The following is a 19,357-nucleotide window of genomic DNA, read 5'->3' as shown; positions in this document are numbered from 1 at the left end:
GGTCTAAACCAGAAGCCCCGTGGAGCAGATCCATACCGAGAATCTCAAATGGGTCGGTGCCAATGAGCTCTGCCACCCGCCATTACTGCCACTCATTATAATGCAGGACGCGCTCCTGCTCGATACACGCTTCTATGTCTGTCTTCTGGATACAAGTAGCTGCACCCAAGGGCCACCAGCCTCAAAATGTCCCAGTCTGGTGTTGGGTCACTCACAGCCATAGGTGAAGCTCATTGAAACCACATCTGGAGCTTTGTCAGATCAGGTTCAGCTCATCAGTTTAGTTCCCAATGAGGATTCAAATTGGGTCAACTTGGGTCAACCGTAATATCAACAGACGTAGGGCGAAGCAACGTCCTCTCCGCTTCCATCTGACAGCTCACCTCCAACCTGCTCTCCTCCCTCCCTGATAATCCATACCAAGCCAGATATAAGGCTCCAAACCAAACCAGCCCCCAAAGCTCTGGTTTATCCTGACCCCGAGCATTATTCCTGCCGAGCTCACTGACTTTCCTATAAAGGTCAGGGGAGGAAAGAGGATTTAGGGCCCAAAAAAAGGTTGCCATCAGGGAGGTACACACCCAAAGTGCAAAAACAGGGAGTTTTGAAACAATAAATATAAAATGTTATATATTCCACTAAATAAATGTTACTTTTGTTGACTTATGTAAATAGGATACACCGGACTATAATTATTATTAACATATAGCCACAGGGGTCACAGATTTATCAACTTATTGCCCGTTCTCCGGGGTAATATCTTTCATCTATCTTTAATCATTGATATTCCTTTAGGAAACATTCTTCACTTCTAATTCCCAACCCTCCAGCTGGGAGGTATGAAGATCCCATAATTCCCAAGAGAAGAGGGCCAGTCTCTCATAAGCCCCAAATCTCGGTGCCCCTTCCCTGATGCTTTTTTTCCTCCCCTGATGCCCCTCTTTTTCTAGGAGCTCAGAATGATTGTTAGGTATGAAGGTATCGCAGGGTTCTACATTGTGGAGCCTCACTGTTGGTGAAATGTCCTTATGAAAACCATAACTTCTTGATTGTCAGGAGGTGAACAGTGAATTACGTCACCTGTATTCAAGTAGGGGTTTCAGCTGTGATACATTAAATAACAGCAGAATAAGAAGAAGGTGGCTACAGAACGCATGAATCTACCCAAGAATCTACCCCTTCACCCCAACTGTGAGGTTAATACTCCTGACACTCGGGGGCAAACCCAAAGCATTAGTCCCCCTGCTGCAGTCATCATCATTACTGTTATCACCATCATCAGTTACAATGTATCAACGATCTACCCAGAACTCCCATCCAAACCTTCATCTCGCTCCTCCAGCCGCTGACTGATGATAAGGCACGCTGATCCCAACCAATGCAGCTCATTATTATTATCTAATAATGTATATAGCGCCCTCCTATTCTGCAGCGCTGTACAATGGATAAAAAACACTCAACAAGTAGCGCATCACACAACAGCCGGCAAAAAGTAAGGAAAGCCGTGCTCATAGAGCTTACAATCTAGGGGTTAGATTACAAAAGAGGTAAAAGTGCTACAGATCAGCCACTTAAGTGCATCTCAATCACGGCGTGGAATGTCTTATTGCAAAATTCAGATGTATCCAAGTGTCAGAATGTGATGAAATGCGGAATTGGGGTAGAATTTCCAATCCATCCTCTATATAGCAAACACAAATGGTGCAAAAGTAGGAATAAATAAGTTGTAATTGAGTGCTTTGTTCAGCTGTGTGTTTGCCACTTAGGGATCCGTATACAAATGCACACCAACACACGCATGAACACACACACATACACACACCAATACACCTACAGAGACACACCAACACACACACATGAACACACAAACATACACACACCAATACACCTACAGAGACACACCAACACACACATGAACACACAGACATACACACACCAATACACCTACAGACACACCAACACACATGAACACACACACACATACACACACCATTACACCTACAGACACACCAACACACACACATGAACACACAAACATACACACACCAATACACCTACAGAGACACACCAACACACACATGAACACACACACACACACCAACATACACATACACATACACACACCAGCAGACACACCTACACAGACACACACAAACACAGAATCGACAATAAGACTAAGCAGATCCTACTTGTTGATGAATCTCATTTCAAGTTCCCAAACCAGAGTATCCATTATTCTAAGCATGATCAATAAATCTCTATTAATCTAATTTACCCATTAATATTCATCAATATTCTAAATTACAGACTCAGTGGAGGTGAAGACTGACCTTTAAGAGTCCGGCTGCTCTGCTTCCAGCGAATCGACTTTCTGAAGCTGCTATTTTTTTTTTTTATTTTTTTTTTACTAAAAGTGGGAAAAAATAGCAGTGAAGCGGCTGTAGGGTGTGTGAAGCCGACTGGAAACCGTCATTGATTTGTGTGAGTGAAGCAGATCTTTCCTGGGAGTGGTTAGAAGAATTCACTCCTTCCACTCCCTCGCTAAACCAAAAATATTTGGCACGAGGCCTCGCTAGTCCACCTGTACAATTAAACCCCGGGGATCAGCGGGCGACCGGAATCACTGCTATCAGCAAATTGTTCACCTCTCGCTCTCCCAGCCCAACTCTAATCATTCTGAGAAGCATCTATCTCTGCATTTCAATTAACAAACCTCAGTTACTTCCTCGGTAAAGAACAAGGAGATGGGCTAAAAACATTCATTTTCTTCACAATACAGCAAACCCCAGCGCTGTATACAATAATATAACCCCCAGCGCTGTATACAATAATATAACCCCCAGGGCTGTATACGGTAATATAACCCCCCAGCGCTGTATACAGTAATATAACCCCCAGCACTGTATACAGTAATATAACCCCCAGCGCTGTATACAGTAATATAACCCCCAGCACTGTATACAGTAATATAACCCCCAGCGCTGTATACAATAATATAACCCCCAGCGCTGTATACAATAATATAACCCCCAGGGCTGTATACAGTTATATAACCCCCAGCGCTGTATACAGTAATATAACCCCCCAGCGCTGTATACAGTAATATAACCCCCCAGCGCTGTATACAGTAATATAACCCCCAGCGCTGTATACAGTAATATAACCCCCCAGTGCTGTATACAGTAATATAACCCCCGGCGCTGTATACAGTAATATAACCCCCCAGTGCTGTATACAGTAATATAACCCCCAGCGCTGTATACAGTAATATAACCCCCCAGTGCTGTATACAGTAATATAACCCCCAGCGCTGTATACAGTAATATAACCCCCCAGTGCTGTATACAGTAATATAACCCCCAGCGCTGTATACAGTAATATAACCCCCAGCTCTGTATACAGTAATATAACCCCCAGCACTGTATACAGTAATATAACCCCCAGCGCTGTATACAGTAATATAAGCCCCCAGCACTGTATACAGCAATATAACACCCCCAGCGCTGTATACAGTAATATAACCCCCAGCACTGTATACAGTAATATAACCCCCAGCACTGTATACAGTAATATAACCCCCATCGCTGTATACAGTAATATAACCCCCAGCACTGTATACAGTAATATAACCCCCAGCACTGTATACAGTAATATAACCCCAGCGCTGTATACAGTAATATAACCCCCAGCGCTGTATACAGTAATATAACCCCCAGCACTGTATACAGTAATATAACCCCCAGCGCTGTATACAGTAATATAACCTCCAGCGCTGTATACAGTAAGATAACCCCCCAGCGCTGTATACAGTAATATAACCCCAGCACTGTATACAGTAATATAACCCCCAGCACTGTATACAGTAATATAACTCCCCAGCACTGTATACAGTAATATAACCCCCCCAGCGCTGTATACAGTAATATAACCCCCAGCGCTGTATACAGTAATATAACCCCCCAGCGCTGTATACAGTAATATAACCCCCCAGCGCTGTATACAGTAATATAACCTCCAGCGCTGTATACAGTAATATAACCCCCCCAGCGCTGTATACAGTAATATAACCCCCAGCACTGTATACAGTAATATAACCCCCAGCGCTGTATACAGTAATATAACCCCCAGCGCTGTATACAGTAATATAACCCCCAGCACTGTATACAGTAATATAACCCCCAGCGCTTTATACAGTAATATAACTCCCCAGCGCTGTATACGGTAATATAACCCCCAGCTCTGTATATAGCAATATAACCCCCCCAGCGCTGTATACAGTAATATAACCCCCCAGCGCTGTATACAGTAATACAACCCCCCCAGCGCTGTATACAGTAATATAACCCCCCAGTCAGTCATGTGATATTTTGGGTGACTTTCCCGGGTCAGACACCACACTGAGCTTTATGGCAATGCTAATGAAGTCCGCTCCCACATAGACTTTTATTAGTCTGAGTGTCCAGCCATGTGATTAGGACTGAGCCATTCTATTATTTCCCACAGGAAGTATGATAAGGAGTCGGGGTGTTTGTCTAGTGGATTCGGCTCAGATTACAGAGTGAGATCTCATACAAATGGCTGATATGGAGCTGCCTGAAAACATATTATGCAAAAACTACAACTTTAAAAAAAAAAAGAAAACAGAGGAATATTTTTGAAAACCTATTTTTAATCCGATACTAGGAATAAAAAAAACTGCAGAGTTTTGTGTTTTGTTCCCAGAGACTGATTTAGTTGTAAAAATGGCAGGCAGGAACATGCCAAGAATTAAAGTCATGGCCCAAGTTTACAGATATTATTGATGGAGTTGAATGTAACAGTTTGTTAAAATGTCGATATTGTTCCAGCAGGAGGTGATGTCCGCTGCCAGTTATATAAATCTTTAGTTAGACCTCACCTGGAACGGAGAGTCGCTTTCTGGGCACAAGTTCACAAAAATACTGCATCATGGAATTGGAAAGAGTATAAAGTGCTATAACAAAGCAAATTAAGTAGAAAAATTCAATTATAGGGAACGCCTTCAAATTGGCCCAGGGTTACTCTAAAAAAGAGTTGTTTTTTAAAATGACTTCCAAAGTAAGTGTTGGGACCTTTAATTTTTAAATGAGACAAAAAGAGGCTTCTTAAGGACTAGGAACCGGGGAAGAATGGGCATTTTTACCGTCGGATAAAAGGGAGATACTTGGCTATGAAGTCACTAAAATCGTAATGTTTGCTTTGGGTTAATTTATAACATTGTGTTCCACTCCCATCTTTATTTGTATTTATGGAATCCCAACTTTTATCCGAAGCAGCTATAAAAAAAAAATAAAGACCGACGTGACCTTGGACACCGATCTAACGTACTAATAAAGCGACATTAAAGTATCCCACTCGGCTGTTGTGTTTATTTCCTAAATGATAAAATGTTGTCATTGCAGCCCACTGTTAACTGAGTAATAATGAGCAGCCAGCTGTGAAGTTGTGCCGTCATTCTGAGAAATAATAACTTGCTCTGCTCTGGAAGATCAATGAGTTACAGAACCTTCCAACATCAGGTTAAGTATTACGTTTGTGAGCCGTAATTATTTTAGGCCATTGAAGCAGTGCACACACGCTCATACCTGGGAACTCTTTCCGGCTTCTCCGGGTCTCTGGATCACTACTGGGAAACTCCGCACCCTCCCCATCCACTTCCCCATCAATAGTGTCCAGCGACGTCAATGGGGCCACCCAACAAAGTCAACAGAGCCACCCAATAAAGTCAACGGGGCCACCCAACGAAGTCAACGGGGCCACCCAACGATGTCAATGGGGCCACCCAACAAAGTCAACGGGGTCACCCAACGAAGTCAACGGGGCCACCCAACGATGTCAATGGGGCCACCCAACAAAGTCAACGGGGTCACCCAACGACATCAACGGGGCCACCCAACGACATCAACGGGGGTCACCCAACGACATCATTGGGACCTCCTACTCGCATCCCACAAGGAGGGGCACCGGGCAGCCGATGCCAGAAAGTCCCTAGGTTTGCCGATGATACTCACTTTGTGGCTAAAAGACTTGCAATAGTGTTTACTAGCAATTACCATGACAACTACATTTACAAACCTAAATTAATAAGATAATGGCTAAAATATTAAATTTTTCTTGAAAATATCCACTAATAATATTAATACCAGTGTTAAGCCTAGACCTCTAAATATTCACCTTCAGTTTAAAACCTTGTGGTTTCCATGTGCCTGCCTAGGTAGCCACTAAGTAACACTCAATAGGGCCTGGAAAGGTGGTCTTATCACCATAGGAACCAATGGAATTGTCCAAACAGCAATCCTCCTGACTGGTTGTTATGGCGATTAGACCACCTTTCACCCTTTGCTCCGAAATCATTTATGTCTGGTGGTCTTAGAGAGCTGTGTTCATTACCAATGGGTTTACAACGTTTTAATGGATTTCCAGAATAATGTATTGGTTTGTGATGTAATGAAGCACATCAGTTTGATGTCATATAACAGCATTTGACTTCATCGCAGGGGATAAAGTAGGTGTATTGTCCTGTCCTGGCCCAGAAATAATCCTTTAATTATCCCCAAATCTGCCCCAATCCTACTTTCTCAGGGAATGCAGATTTCTATCCTAGTCACGTGACAATAAGGAATGGCACTGATAGGCTTAAAGGCTTTGTCACCATACCAACAAAATAAGGATGCTGTCTCAATTAGACAAAATACCAACTCTATAATATCTTCAGCTAATAAGCCTGAAGCAGGTCAGCTATTTTATTGCTTCGTCTGAAGGTTTAAACACGGAACCGCTTTAAGATGTGTTTTGGTTTCCATGACAACGACCTGTCTATTTTTGTGTCACATGACAATTAAGATAAAATAATTAAAAAATACGAGTGGGCCAAAATTTTACTTGATTACAAAAATATATTTCTGGAAAAGGGTTTAGACGCTCAACAATACTACAAAAGTATTAATCCTTACTCAAAGTTCTCATAAACCCAAAATTCATAGAATCAACACCAAAACATACAAGACACCTCCTCCTTCGGTAGGTGCACCAAGCTTAGTAAGTACATAAAGAAGAAAAAAAGCTGTAGGTATTATTAATACTTTTATATAAATAGTATTACGATCATGGCTTACTAAGAAAACACCCTTTAAGTGCCGGCAACTTTTTTCTGGATGGTATCAACTTTTTGTTAAATCGTACCCAACGTCAAAGGCGGACGGAATTTGGAACGTTTGGTAACCACGACCACCCTTATTTTAGGAAAAAAAATAATATATATATATATAAAAACTCCATGTCCTTCCTCCCCCTCGCTCTTCCTCCGTCCCAATCTTTCTCCCCAGGCTGGAATGTTTATCTGAACCTCTCCTACACATTTTCACACAGTAAGATCTTTGACATCGTAACCCACCCAGGATATCGAGGGTGGGGGGGGTTGGGGTGATAGGGCCAGCTGCACCTCTTGGATTTTATTCAGCAGTCACTTCAGGAATCAGACCCCGTCCAATTATATCATATTTTACCGCGGCGGGCATTTAATTTGCATATTTACAAATTTTTTAAGAAAAAGAAAAAAAAATTCAATTTGCACGAAAAAGGAGGACGGACGCGATGTAGGTAAAAAGGAATTCAAAATCAAGTTTTAGCAAGTAGGTCTGTGCGGGGCTACTGGGTTTTAAAGGGGGCCTCAAGGCTTCTCGGGCACAAGGTGGCCCTTTGAAGCAGCTGCTAGCTACAAAGATAGAGCGCATGGAGAAAGAGGGCCCTTAAGGCTACAGGGCCCCCGGGCTTTAATTTGGAGGGCCAGTCCGACTTTAGGTCCAGGCCCGGACTGGCCAACTGGTGGGCCACTAGGCAACAGCGCCACAAGCTCACAAAGTGATATACCGATAAGCATAAAAACATAGCACGCAACTGCGCATATCCAGGCGTCAGCCGCACTCATGCCATCGCCGGTCCGGCCCTATTTGAGTCCAAATCCCTGATGCCCCTTTTTCCTCCCCTGGAGCCCCTCTTTTCTAGGCGCTCAGAATGTTTGCTGGGTATGAGGGGATCGCAGGGTTCTACAGCCCTAAAAGCCCCAATAATGTATAATAAAACAGCAGGGAACGGCTTTATAAATTGATTAGTAGGTCACAAAGTCACAAAACTTTGACTTTACTGCTTCTGTAAGATAACAAACTTCGTAATTAGCTGTGATCGATAGGGCATTAATTTGCCGTTGGGCGTATCTCGTTGGCATTGAGTCCTGTGTTTAGGACTCTTTTTTGTCAGCTGTTTCTGATTTATGAGAACATTATCTTCATTTTCACAACACCAGGTGCATAAATGACTTGAATTTGGTACAAAAGTCAGGTATGGCGCAAAACATTCACGTATAGCCTTTTATGTTTAAAAAAAAAAAAACAACAACAAAAACCAACCTACAACACTAAAGAGATGATCTGAAATAAGTTTTGAGCGCGTTTTATTTAGTTACGTATGAAAACCCCAGTTAAGGGTTTATAGCGCCGATGGAGCTGTCAAACCACGTTTCTAAAGAAGAAGATCGCTTTAGTGTAGCAATGTTGTGTAGACCTGTTTCCTATTACACAACAAAAAAAACGGTGTCCGGGGCCTGCCGAAGCGTGGAATTATGGAAAGAGGGTGATGTCCTTCATTTACTTCTACAAATTTAAAAGGAACTAAATCATCATCTGATATGACCCTTCCCTAGCCAACCATTCAGCCCATTTAGCCTGCCCTTTTTACCTGTCTTGTATTCATGACAATGATAATTTAATGGAATAGACAATAACACAATGGAAACAAGACAGAGAATACCCTTTATAAGGGGTGGGAAGTAGAATGACTGGGTTCAGAGCATTGGCTAGAAGCCTGCCAATCAGCTGTTAAGGCTAACAGAGGCAGCCTGGCCAAGGTGAGGGTGTTAGAATGAATGTGTGTGAGAGAATGTGTTAGGATGTGCGTGTGTGTGTGTGTGTTAGCTTGCGTTTAAGTATGTATCACAATGTGTATGTTAGCTTTTTACTTACTCCCGGATCTGAAGATGCTAACCACCCCCTGTAATCAAATGTTTGGATTAAGAAATGCAGGCTCCCTATAAAATAAAAGGGTCTGAAATCATCTAATTTATGTCTTCCCCCCCCCCTGTGCAGTATAACATTGGTTTACCTAGAAAAGGGAGGTGCTTTGCCTAAAGGGACTCGAACATTTATCAACATAACATAAAATATGCATTTTCTCTGCCTTTTCAGGATATATTCTCAACCTCAGCCAGTTCGTTTAAAAAAAAATATTTTTAACTATTAAAAAAAGGCGCAATTTTTGCTAAAATATTTTGCAATTATAATTATAATTTGCAATTATGATCCGACTCAAACCCTTAAAAAGATGATACATTTGAAACATTAATGTGATACTTTTATGAATTGTTTCTCGTGATTCTGATCTAAAGACTGTTTTGTCTTTGGCAGAAGAGCCACAAATGCCCACAGGAGCTTCCTTTTACTGCATGCGTGCAGGGACGGCGCCCCCCTTAGTCTGATGTCCTATATAGGGGGCCATGGGGTTGTTATTCAGCTCTGGGGCCCAGTAGAGGCAGGGCTGGTTTCAAATAGGAAACATGATTTTCTCATATAATACATAATGTTCCATCTCATCACAAATAATAACTTTTGTCTATTGGTGAAATAGATGTGACTACAGCGCTCCTAGTGGCCGGTCTGAAAAGTGCACATTACATGCATATGTGTGTCTGTTCTTGCACGACTAACCTTCACTAGGAAATATAACCAACTCAATTTAAAAGCATAACTAATAAAACAAAAAATAAAAATGAATAAAATGTATCCTTAATCTAAAAAATGCAGACTTTATAGTGGCTCTTGAAATTGTTCATTAATCAAAAGTAGATCTCATAAAATGTGAAGTTAGAGACCCTTTTTAAAAACTAGGCTTGTTAAATTGTTGCTAAGATGCTGATAAAACATGAAAAGTATGTAAGAAGGTCTAACGTCTCCAAGATGTTGGTTGATAAGTAGAACAGCCTCCCATCAGAAGTGGTAGAGGCTTATACAGTAAGGGGATTTTAAAGATGGAGGCGTAATCCCTGGTGGGCCGCTGACCAACATCATTACATACTCACCCAATCGGCCATTCTGTCTTCGTGAGCAGAAAGAAAGTCATGCGCTGCAGCCACCGCCTTAACGTGCCATGCCCAGTCTGTTCAATAGTGTTCATCTATGTTTTGTGGTTTAAAAGGTGAGCTCAGAATAATTTTTTTTTTACTAGCTTCAGAATAAAAATATATTTTTAAAAATATTGAGCTTTTTTTTTTAAACTAGTTCCAGTTTTTGCCCAATACTATACTGTTTTCAGGCTGCTGCATATCAGCCATTTGTATGAGTCCCAATCTACTAGACAAACACCCAGACTCCTTATCATACTGCCTGTGGGGGAAAAAATAGAATGGCTCAGTCTTAATCACCCAACATCTTCTGCTATGAGCCCATATTAATTTTAATCCAGTTCTGGATGATGGAATATTTGTGTTCTATATTTCTTTTTAGAATTTATGTAAAAAGATATGCTGGAGAAAAGGTTATTTTTATCATTTCAAAAATAAAAAAGTTCTCAAAGACACTTTAAGCAATGTTTCAAAAAATGCTGACTTTGTCAGCAAAAAAATTCCCCGAGGACTATAAGGTATATAAATCTCTCTATTTTAGCTCAAGGGATAAATCCCTATTCTGGGTGACAGGTGGAATTGACTGGAGCAGCCTGTGACCTTGTGTGTACATTTCAATGAAGATCCGAAGTCCTGAGTCCTGCGATGTGTTCCTTAAGACTCCTTTCTGTCCGAGGCACCTCTGTTACATTATTTATGACCCTGCTGCCGTAACGAGAGTCAGGAGCAGCTCGTTTTCTTATTCCCCAAAAACAGAACTTGTGACGCGTAAAACCCCCAAGGCAGAGTAAACCGCATTATTTCATTCCGTTGACAAACCCGTTTCACCGATATTCATATACCAGGCCGAATTATTATACAGTATTAGGGATGATGACATAGAAAAAATATACCCCAGTGCTGTATACAGTAATAACCCCCAGCGCTGTATACAGTAATATAACCCCCCCAGTGCTGTATACAGTAAAAGAACCCCCCAGCGCTGTATACAGTAATATAACCCCCAGCGCTGTATACAGTAATATAACCCCCCAGTGCTGTATACAGTAATATAACCCCCAGCGCTGTATACAGTAATATAACCCCCAGCGCTGTATACAGTAATATAACCCCCCGCGCTGTATACAGTAATATAACCCCCCGCGCTGTATACAGAAATATAACCCCCAGCGCTGTATACAGTAATATAACCCCCAGCGCTGTATACAGTAATATAACCCCCCGTGCTGTATACAGTAATAACCCCCAGTGCTGTATACAGTAATAACCCCCAGCCCTGTATACAGTAATATAACCCCCAGCGCTGTATACAGTAATATAACCCCAGTGCTGTATACAGTAATATAACCCCTAGCGCTGTATACAGAAATATAACCCCCAGCGCTGTATACAGTAATATAACCCCCAGCGCTGTATACAGTAATATAACCCCCCGTGCTGTATACAGTAATAACCCCCCAGTGCTGTATACAGTAATAACCCCCAGCCCTGTATACAGTAATATAACCCCCAGCGCTGTATACAGTAATATAACCCCCAGCGCTGTATACAGTAATATAACCCCCAGCGCTGTATACAGAAATATAACCCCCAGCGCTGTATACAGTAATAACCCCCAGCGCTGTATACAGAAATATAACCCCCAGCGCTGTATACAGTAATATAACCCCCAGCGCTGTATACAGAAATATAACCCCAGCGCTGTAAACAGAAATGTCAGTGGGCCTGAGAAAAAATAAATATTTCATTTAGTTAAAATAAACTCCCTTTATCTGCAGACCTGGAGGCGCCGTTGCTGTCAGTCATGTGATATTTTGGGTGACTTTCCCGGCTCAAACACCACACTGAGCTGATGCTTTATGGCAATGCTAATGAAGTCTGTTCCTCCATAGACTTTCATTAGTCAGAGAGTCTGGCTGGGTAATGGAGACAGAGCCATTCCTTTGTTTCCCACAGGCAGTATGATAAGGAGTTGAGGAGTTTAGTAGATCGGGGAGCAGATAGACATATCCCATATTTGAGCTCGATCTCTCCTCTGTCAACAGCCAATGTTTAAGTAGTCTTATCCTAAGAGGAATTCATTCACTGGTGCGGAAGATTCTACCCAGACTCCTGGGGTCCTTTTGTTTAATTACCAGGGTCTGCAGGATTCTTTTCTGCGACAATTATCCTTAATCCGATAATCTATCGCCTGATCATGTATAGCGTGAAAGAGAATACATAGCCACAAATGGAAGTAATCCAATTTTACCACACATACGAGTTCCAAACACATCGCGTGCACCGGGCGTAACGCGTAGGACTGGAAAATATAAAGGCTATGAGAAAAATACTCCAACACATCGCGGCGCGCAGGTCAAGCCATGAGAAAACGGGGGAATATCCTTAAACAAGCTATAAACAAGATAAAACAGACTGACTTCTCTCCGGAAAAGACACGCATTAAACGCACATTAGTCACAATATTAAATGGGAACTTCAAAACAGAGATACTAGACATGGGAATAATGCAAGCATGAAAAACGGAGCATTTCGCCCTAAAATTGTAATGCTTTTTTTGATTTATATATATAATGATTGTCTATAAACTGTGGTCGAGGACTCGGGAGTCAGTCTGCGTATGAGGACCTGAATTGACTATCGTGGTGTAAATGAAGGGCCGACAATGACGCCTTCACAAAAAAAATGACATGGTACTAGGTAAGTGACTAACTCAAAAACCGAGCGAAGAGACTTAAGATAAGCCACGAGGTCCTGATGGCATTCACCCCAGTGGTCTTTGGGAGCTCAGATTATTGCTAAATCTTGATTTTTCTTTAAATTCAGTGTCTATATATCTTCTGACGCAGTGCCAGAGTGCTGGAGACGAGCACTCACTGCAGACGTCCTTCAGCCGTGAACCACCTAACGAGAGGTTGAGCCCCAAGCTGAGTGGACAGGGACTCAGAAGATCCCAACAGTGTGGAGGCTCAGGTGTAGGCAGGTAAAGGTGGGGGTCGCTGTGGATGGAGTTGGCCGCCGAGAGTGCGCCTCTCTCCTTCTGGTGAGTGTTTGTCGCCTGGGACCAAAGTGCTGGCTGGTGGCAGCCTGCCTGCCGGTTGAAGGGCCTGGCGACCTGTCAGTACGGGATAATTCTGGGTGGAATGCTAAACTGTACTGAGGCAAACCACCCGGGCTTCTGAGAATCTGCCGGGGCTTTATAAATAAATGTAATATAATGTAATGTACTGAGTATGTACAGAAGTATGCTTCCTGCTTCCACTTCCTGGTTGTAGTTTAGGTAGCCAGAGGAGGAGCTTCTTTAGACAGAAGTCTCATTTTCTAACTCCAACGAGTAAAGAATGTCTGCAGCAGTGAATACATTTACATTTTAAGGTTCCATACAGGAAATAATTCTATGTAATAATTTACATATTAAAAACGCAAACTTAAGTAAAATTTCCACATTCATTACGCTGCTTGACAAAAATGATTACAAAAAAAGTTATAGGTAGTTTTATTAAGTGAATATTGTTATGCGAAACATTTTACTATTCCACTTGGGTTTTTTTACGGGATAAATATTCTCCTTACCTTATCCCAGGAACGCAGAAGCTGACGAGTTCCTCCCACCCTGGAAATCCTCAGCTTCGACTCTAGTTTTCCTTAAAGATTACCCTTAAAAATGTAGAAACATATCAATAAATACATGTAAAATAGTACTGGATTTCTCATAACGCACTATTGAAATTGGGCAATATCCCCCCACCTACTTCCAAAAATTCTACACCAAGTCTATCCAATGCCCTTCCATGTGTCACATGATCATAACCAACATTATCTTTAATTGTAATTTTCAAAAAGGTTTGCCCAGAACGTTAAAAGTATCTTAAACACACATAATGATAGCACTTTGTAGAGGCTAACATTTCATCCATATCATGTGCTAGCCAAGCTACTGATTGTTCAGCTGGCCGGGGCCCAAACAGGGCCAATGCTCCTTTACCCACTAATTGGTTAACCCCTGAATAGACAAATATCCTTCAAAAAGGCAAAACTTCACCTTTTATCAGGAGGTTGGTTCCACAGACACTTCCTGTCTGGGAAGTGTGAGCAGGGAGTGCTTCCTGTGACAGGGAGTATGTCAGTTCTATGGGCAAATGCTTATTCTTATTCTTGATACATTCTTAAGTGGCTATTGTCAGCGCTGATAATATTTTCCTGTTTGGGATGAACGCAGCAAATCTTGCTTAATAACTAAAAACACCCCTTTATACAATTAAAGCCGTGACTTGTCTTTAGATGTGCATCTTTTATGATTTATAAAGAAAACATCATATAAGATTAGAAAAAATAAAGGGTTATTTAGACACTCGTACAAGTAAATATATATATATATATATATATATATATACTCTATATAGCTTTATACATGCATGTGTGTATATATACCTCTGTCGCAGCCCTAGGCCTAACCCAGGGCAGCACCACCAGTCATCTTCTCTGCGTCGCTGTCCTTACTGCTGTGGATATGACTTCATATCTCGATTCTCCACCTTTTAAGGACGCGTCGCTACTTATTTACTTATGCAAGTCACCCCTGACAGGATATGGGCCACCAACTACAGCTCTCAGTCCTCTGTCCTGGGCCATAATCTCTCTCTCTGGTTTCAGGTGTAGCCTTGAGGTCGCGTTGCCAGGTTTTTCTTGCACAGCCTCTTTCCCGCTTCCCTTGGAGGTTCCACCTCAGCGCCTGTCTGGTGTAGTTGGCCGGCTGCTTGTGTAGAATTTGCCCTGTCCACCCACATCTTCTCTTTCTGATTTTTCCTATGCTGGGAGTTGGCAAGCTCCCTCCCAAAGATTGGTGTTGCTGATAGTGTCTGGCCAGTGGATCTGGAGTATTCTTCAGAGGCAGATGTTGATAAAGGTCTGGACTCCTGCTTTCAGCTCCATACAGTAGGACTGACTTCACCTTGGAGTTGAACAGTTGAGTCTTTGCTGCCAAAAACAGCTCTCTGGAGCTCCAGATGTTCTTGAGCTGTAAGAAGGCCGCTCTTGCTTTGCCATTCCTTGCCTTAATGTCTACATCATTGCCTCCCTGCTGGTCGATGATGCTGCCCAGGTGGGTAAAGGATGGCACTTCTTCCAGGGGGCTTCCATTCAGTGTGACTGGGTCATTGCCAATGGAGTCTATCTAGAGGATCTTGGTATTCTTGTGGATGTTAAGAACAACGTGACCTCTTTCACCATCAATGTCCTCCATTATGCTAATGGGGCTGTTAGAAAATCAGTGATCTCCCTTTTAACTGGCCCATTGGTGCTATATGTAGCCTGGCAGCCCAAGAGTGTGATTGGCTCCCTGTTTTTCGGCCCCTGGACCTGCCTAGTATGTATAGTATAAAAACCTCTAAGTATTTTTCTTAGCAGTGCTGTCCTGGACAGTCAAACCATTTCAAGGTTATTCCAAACTTTTTCTTGGTTTGATACAAACATCTCTCCACTTTAGAGGTTAGTGGCTAAACCACAAGGCTATCGCAATCCGCACAGAAATAGAACTGAAGGCAAGGGTGTTTTAAGGTTACGTTTCTGTTCAGACCTAATGGTACAAAACCGCCCGTACGCAATCGTCAAAACAACTTTAGATTTTCTAGGAAGAAAAGTATTTAGATACACAAAAACAACATAAAACTGATTTGAAGGAAGTTCCAGACGATTACGCGATAGCCGGCGAACACAGCACTGAATAACTTGGACAGCCTAATGTCTGACACCCTTCTAAAGAAGAATGCATATTATTCTGTGAGTACTTCAACATACGCTCTTCCAAAAGAGAAAATATAATAATAAATAAAACACTCCCTGATGAAACTGTAGCCCTGCAGCTGCAGTCACTGTCCTTCTCCATGGTCTGATGGATTTTGCCAGTGTCACTCACTCTCACTAACTCTTTAATGCTCTCTCACCTTTACTTGCCCTCTCTTACACTCTCTTATTCTCTCTGGCACTCTCATTCACGCTCTCTCGCGGTCTCTCTCAATGTCTCCCTACCTTCTCCACCAAGCACTTTGTGTCCCTGCCTCTGAACACACCCTCTCGTCTGATTGGAGGAAAGGGGAGAGGCTGTCCCTGTGAGATGCTCCGTGGCTCCGCCCTTTAGCGGAAGTACTCCAAGAGTCCAGAATACTGCAGCTGGATTCGCCGAGAAACTAGAGGTGCAGAAACGCTTCTCTCTGAGAGAGATTGAGAGCGTCAGGACTTATCTCCATAACCACGAGGTTCTGCGGTGCACCGCTGCATTTGACGTTCCTTTTACCAATAGTGCGCATGTCCATGTGATCCTAGGATCTTGTGTGCACGCAAGAGGTATGCGCGTGTATGAGGTAATTAAGGCCCATTATGCGATGCCACCTCCTGGTTGGCCACGAATGAACATGGAAGAAGCCTATAAAGCACTGAGCATTCTGCTAAATCATTACCCATAGTTGACGTATGCCTGAATGCCTTACTATATTATACTTTGCTATTGACCGGGCTTCCCATTCGACTCTGCTATTGGTTCCCGATTCTGTTTGATGACCCAGCTTGTCTACTATTCCGATTTAACGCCACAAGTTGATTTTGATGTCGCCCGTTTGTTACTGACCTGTACTGGCTTCTTCTTCCTCCCCTCCTACTACCGTCATAGAGAGAGAGAGAGAATGTGAGGGCAGCAAAAAAAATGTTTCTAATGCTGCGTTTAGCTATAAAAATATTAGATTCAGCAAAGTAGGCGGAACAGCACCTTTATAGCATAACATATAAAGTTACCCAGCAAAAATTAAACCGGTGCGTCCGTCTAGAATCAGCGAACGCCAAATAGTCCCCTACGCTCCTGAAGCTAGATGACTATATGTCTGTTTTGCTCCAAATTTAGCATTGTGCCCCCAAATCACTACAGTGTTCCCTGGCAACCCAGCCGTCTCGGAGCCTTATTGCGCATTCAGAATATATCTCTTCTTTTATTTTTCTTGTAATGTCAGCCAATTAGATGTGACCACCTTCATTTATACTTTGCCTTGAGGCTGACATGCCTTGTGATTGCTCAGTTGCAGCTGCTGAACCTTGCAAACACAAATCAAATTCCAATTACTAACAAGAGCCCGGGGTGGCCCTAAGGTTGAATAAAAACCTGCGCACGACTGTAAACTTTCCACAAAGCCATAGTGCGTAATGAGGAGTGCGCCTGGCTCTGGCTTCAACAGTGATTCTGTCATTTCTTTATGAACTAACTCCACCAACATGTTTATTATTATTATTATTATTATTAATAAAATTATTATTATTAAATAGTTATTTAAATATGCCAAGTAATAAGGGAGTAGTGTACACGGGGTATATCTAACTGTGATATATTGAAAGCGTGGGGCAAGAGGAATATGATCATATGTGTTCACCCGGAGTCTCTGCCAGGAGATAGCCCCACCCCCTACGTGTAGATAACCCCACCTCCACAGGCAGCACTCCCGGAGCAGAGGGAGAGCTCTGCGTAGCCTGCCCATTGGTACGTCCAGCTGATCCCGCCAGCATTCTAATCTGGAGAAAAGTCATCCTGTGCACAGCATAACAAGTGCATGTGTGGTTTCCTTTGGCAGCACTGTAATTATAATTATTTATAACCTCTTAAATCCTCTGTAAACTATTTCAAGTTCTAGAGGCTCATGCTGCCCCTGGACACCACGGCCACATCCATTATGTGACACACACTAACACACACAGAAACTCATGCTAATACACTCATCCAGAGACTCATACTAACACTACCAGCCATTCACAGCCAGAAACACACACTAACATACCCAGACACACACTACCACAACAGACACACACTACCACACCAGACACAGACACACACCAACAAACACACAAACGTAGTCTTTTTCCCATTTCTGTGTTTTGTGGGTGACCTTATGTAAGTCACATAATATTCTATGGCATCGTCGGAGAGGAAATTAATTGTGTCTATCATTTATATTTCATATTCAGCATGGTTATAATTAGAAACTAGGAGCTTGGCGGTTTTGCCCTAGCGCAGCGTGTATTTAAATAGAAGCTGGCTTACTGCAATGCCGTTTAAATCAGGTTAATGTTCACTGTGCCTCCACAACGGACCGGATGAAGCAGATGTCTCTGTTTAGATATTCATGATCGAAGGCCATTTTGTTATAAAGAGAGAGACTCTAGAATGGTTGCTGGTAGACTAGAGCGTCAATTCGTATGAATCTCTGAAAACAAGGACGGACCCCCAACGACACAAGCGAAAACGAAGCAAAGAGCTCTGAATTTTCACTGGAATTTCGTTGGTTCTTTCACTTTCACTCACACTCTCTCTCTGCCTTCCCGATGAACCTCTGCAAAATGGTGGAGCTTCCGGACACCCTCTCTACCCCCCCGATTGGAGTAACGGGGAGAGGGAGCGCACCGAGGCTCCATCCTTTTGCAGAAGTTCCTCGGGAGGCCAGAATAACGAAGACAGATTCGCCGAGAAAGAAATGTTTCTACAACTCTCTTCCTCCACAAATCTATCTGCATTATTTTGGCCTCTGTTCCGCCGACCGGGGAGAGGGTGCGTACGGAGGCTTTGTGTCCATGAAGGAGCAAATGAACAAAGACACAAAAGGCACTGTGTATGGTTAAAGATGGACAGCTCTATAAAATAAATATAATAAATAATATTTAAATAATTAATTTATACGCTGAGTATTCTGTATATAATTATTTAGATTATTTGTGTTTTGTGTGCTGTCAATCAGTATTTATTAATACCTAATTTAGTCAATTGGGTGCTTTTCAGCTCAAAGTGCAGATTTAAATGGCTTTGTTTCCTCTTAGTTTTTTCTCTTAGTATATTTTTTAGTGAACCCTCTGTACCCCTCTTTTGCGATTGAGGGACACCCATATTTATCTGGCTATTAGCTCCACCACTCTTAAGCATTAACTCCATTGACCAGAATCATCGTATACCCTCCTATGCTAACACTCACAAAACAATTCGCAAATTTCCTATAAAGCAAGTTGTTTGTGAGAGTCTACCACTTTTGTGGCTTTCAGACGAGAACATGCAAGGTCTTTACAGCATCTCATGTCCTCGCCCAAAACTTGCAAAATCCCCCACCCCTAGCTATGCATATAATATCAATTTCTTTAGGCTAT

The 19,357-nt window shown here is 42.4% G+C and overlaps 1 protein-coding gene across 1 annotated transcript in view; it reads right to left on the bottom strand.

Annotated features, from left to right (window-relative positions):
* The window catches only part of ZBTB7C (zinc finger and BTB domain containing 7C), a 44,515-nt gene extending 30,732 nt beyond the window's left edge, over positions 1-13,783 (bottom strand). Inside the window, exon 1 of the mRNA XM_053448242.1 lies at positions 13,763-13,783. The gene's annotated coding sequence lies outside the window, so the exon portion shown is untranslated. The remainder of the gene's footprint in view (positions 1-13,762) is intronic.
* Between the last annotated feature and the right edge of the window lie 5,574 nt (positions 13,784-19,357).

Source organism: Spea bombifrons, chromosome 1, assembly GCF_027358695.1.
Source record: "Spea bombifrons isolate aSpeBom1 chromosome 1, aSpeBom1.2.pri, whole genome shotgun sequence".
Lineage (NCBI taxonomy): Eukaryota > Metazoa > Chordata > Amphibia > Anura > Pelobatidae > Spea > Spea bombifrons.
This window is presented reverse-complemented; position numbering and strand designations above follow the sequence as displayed.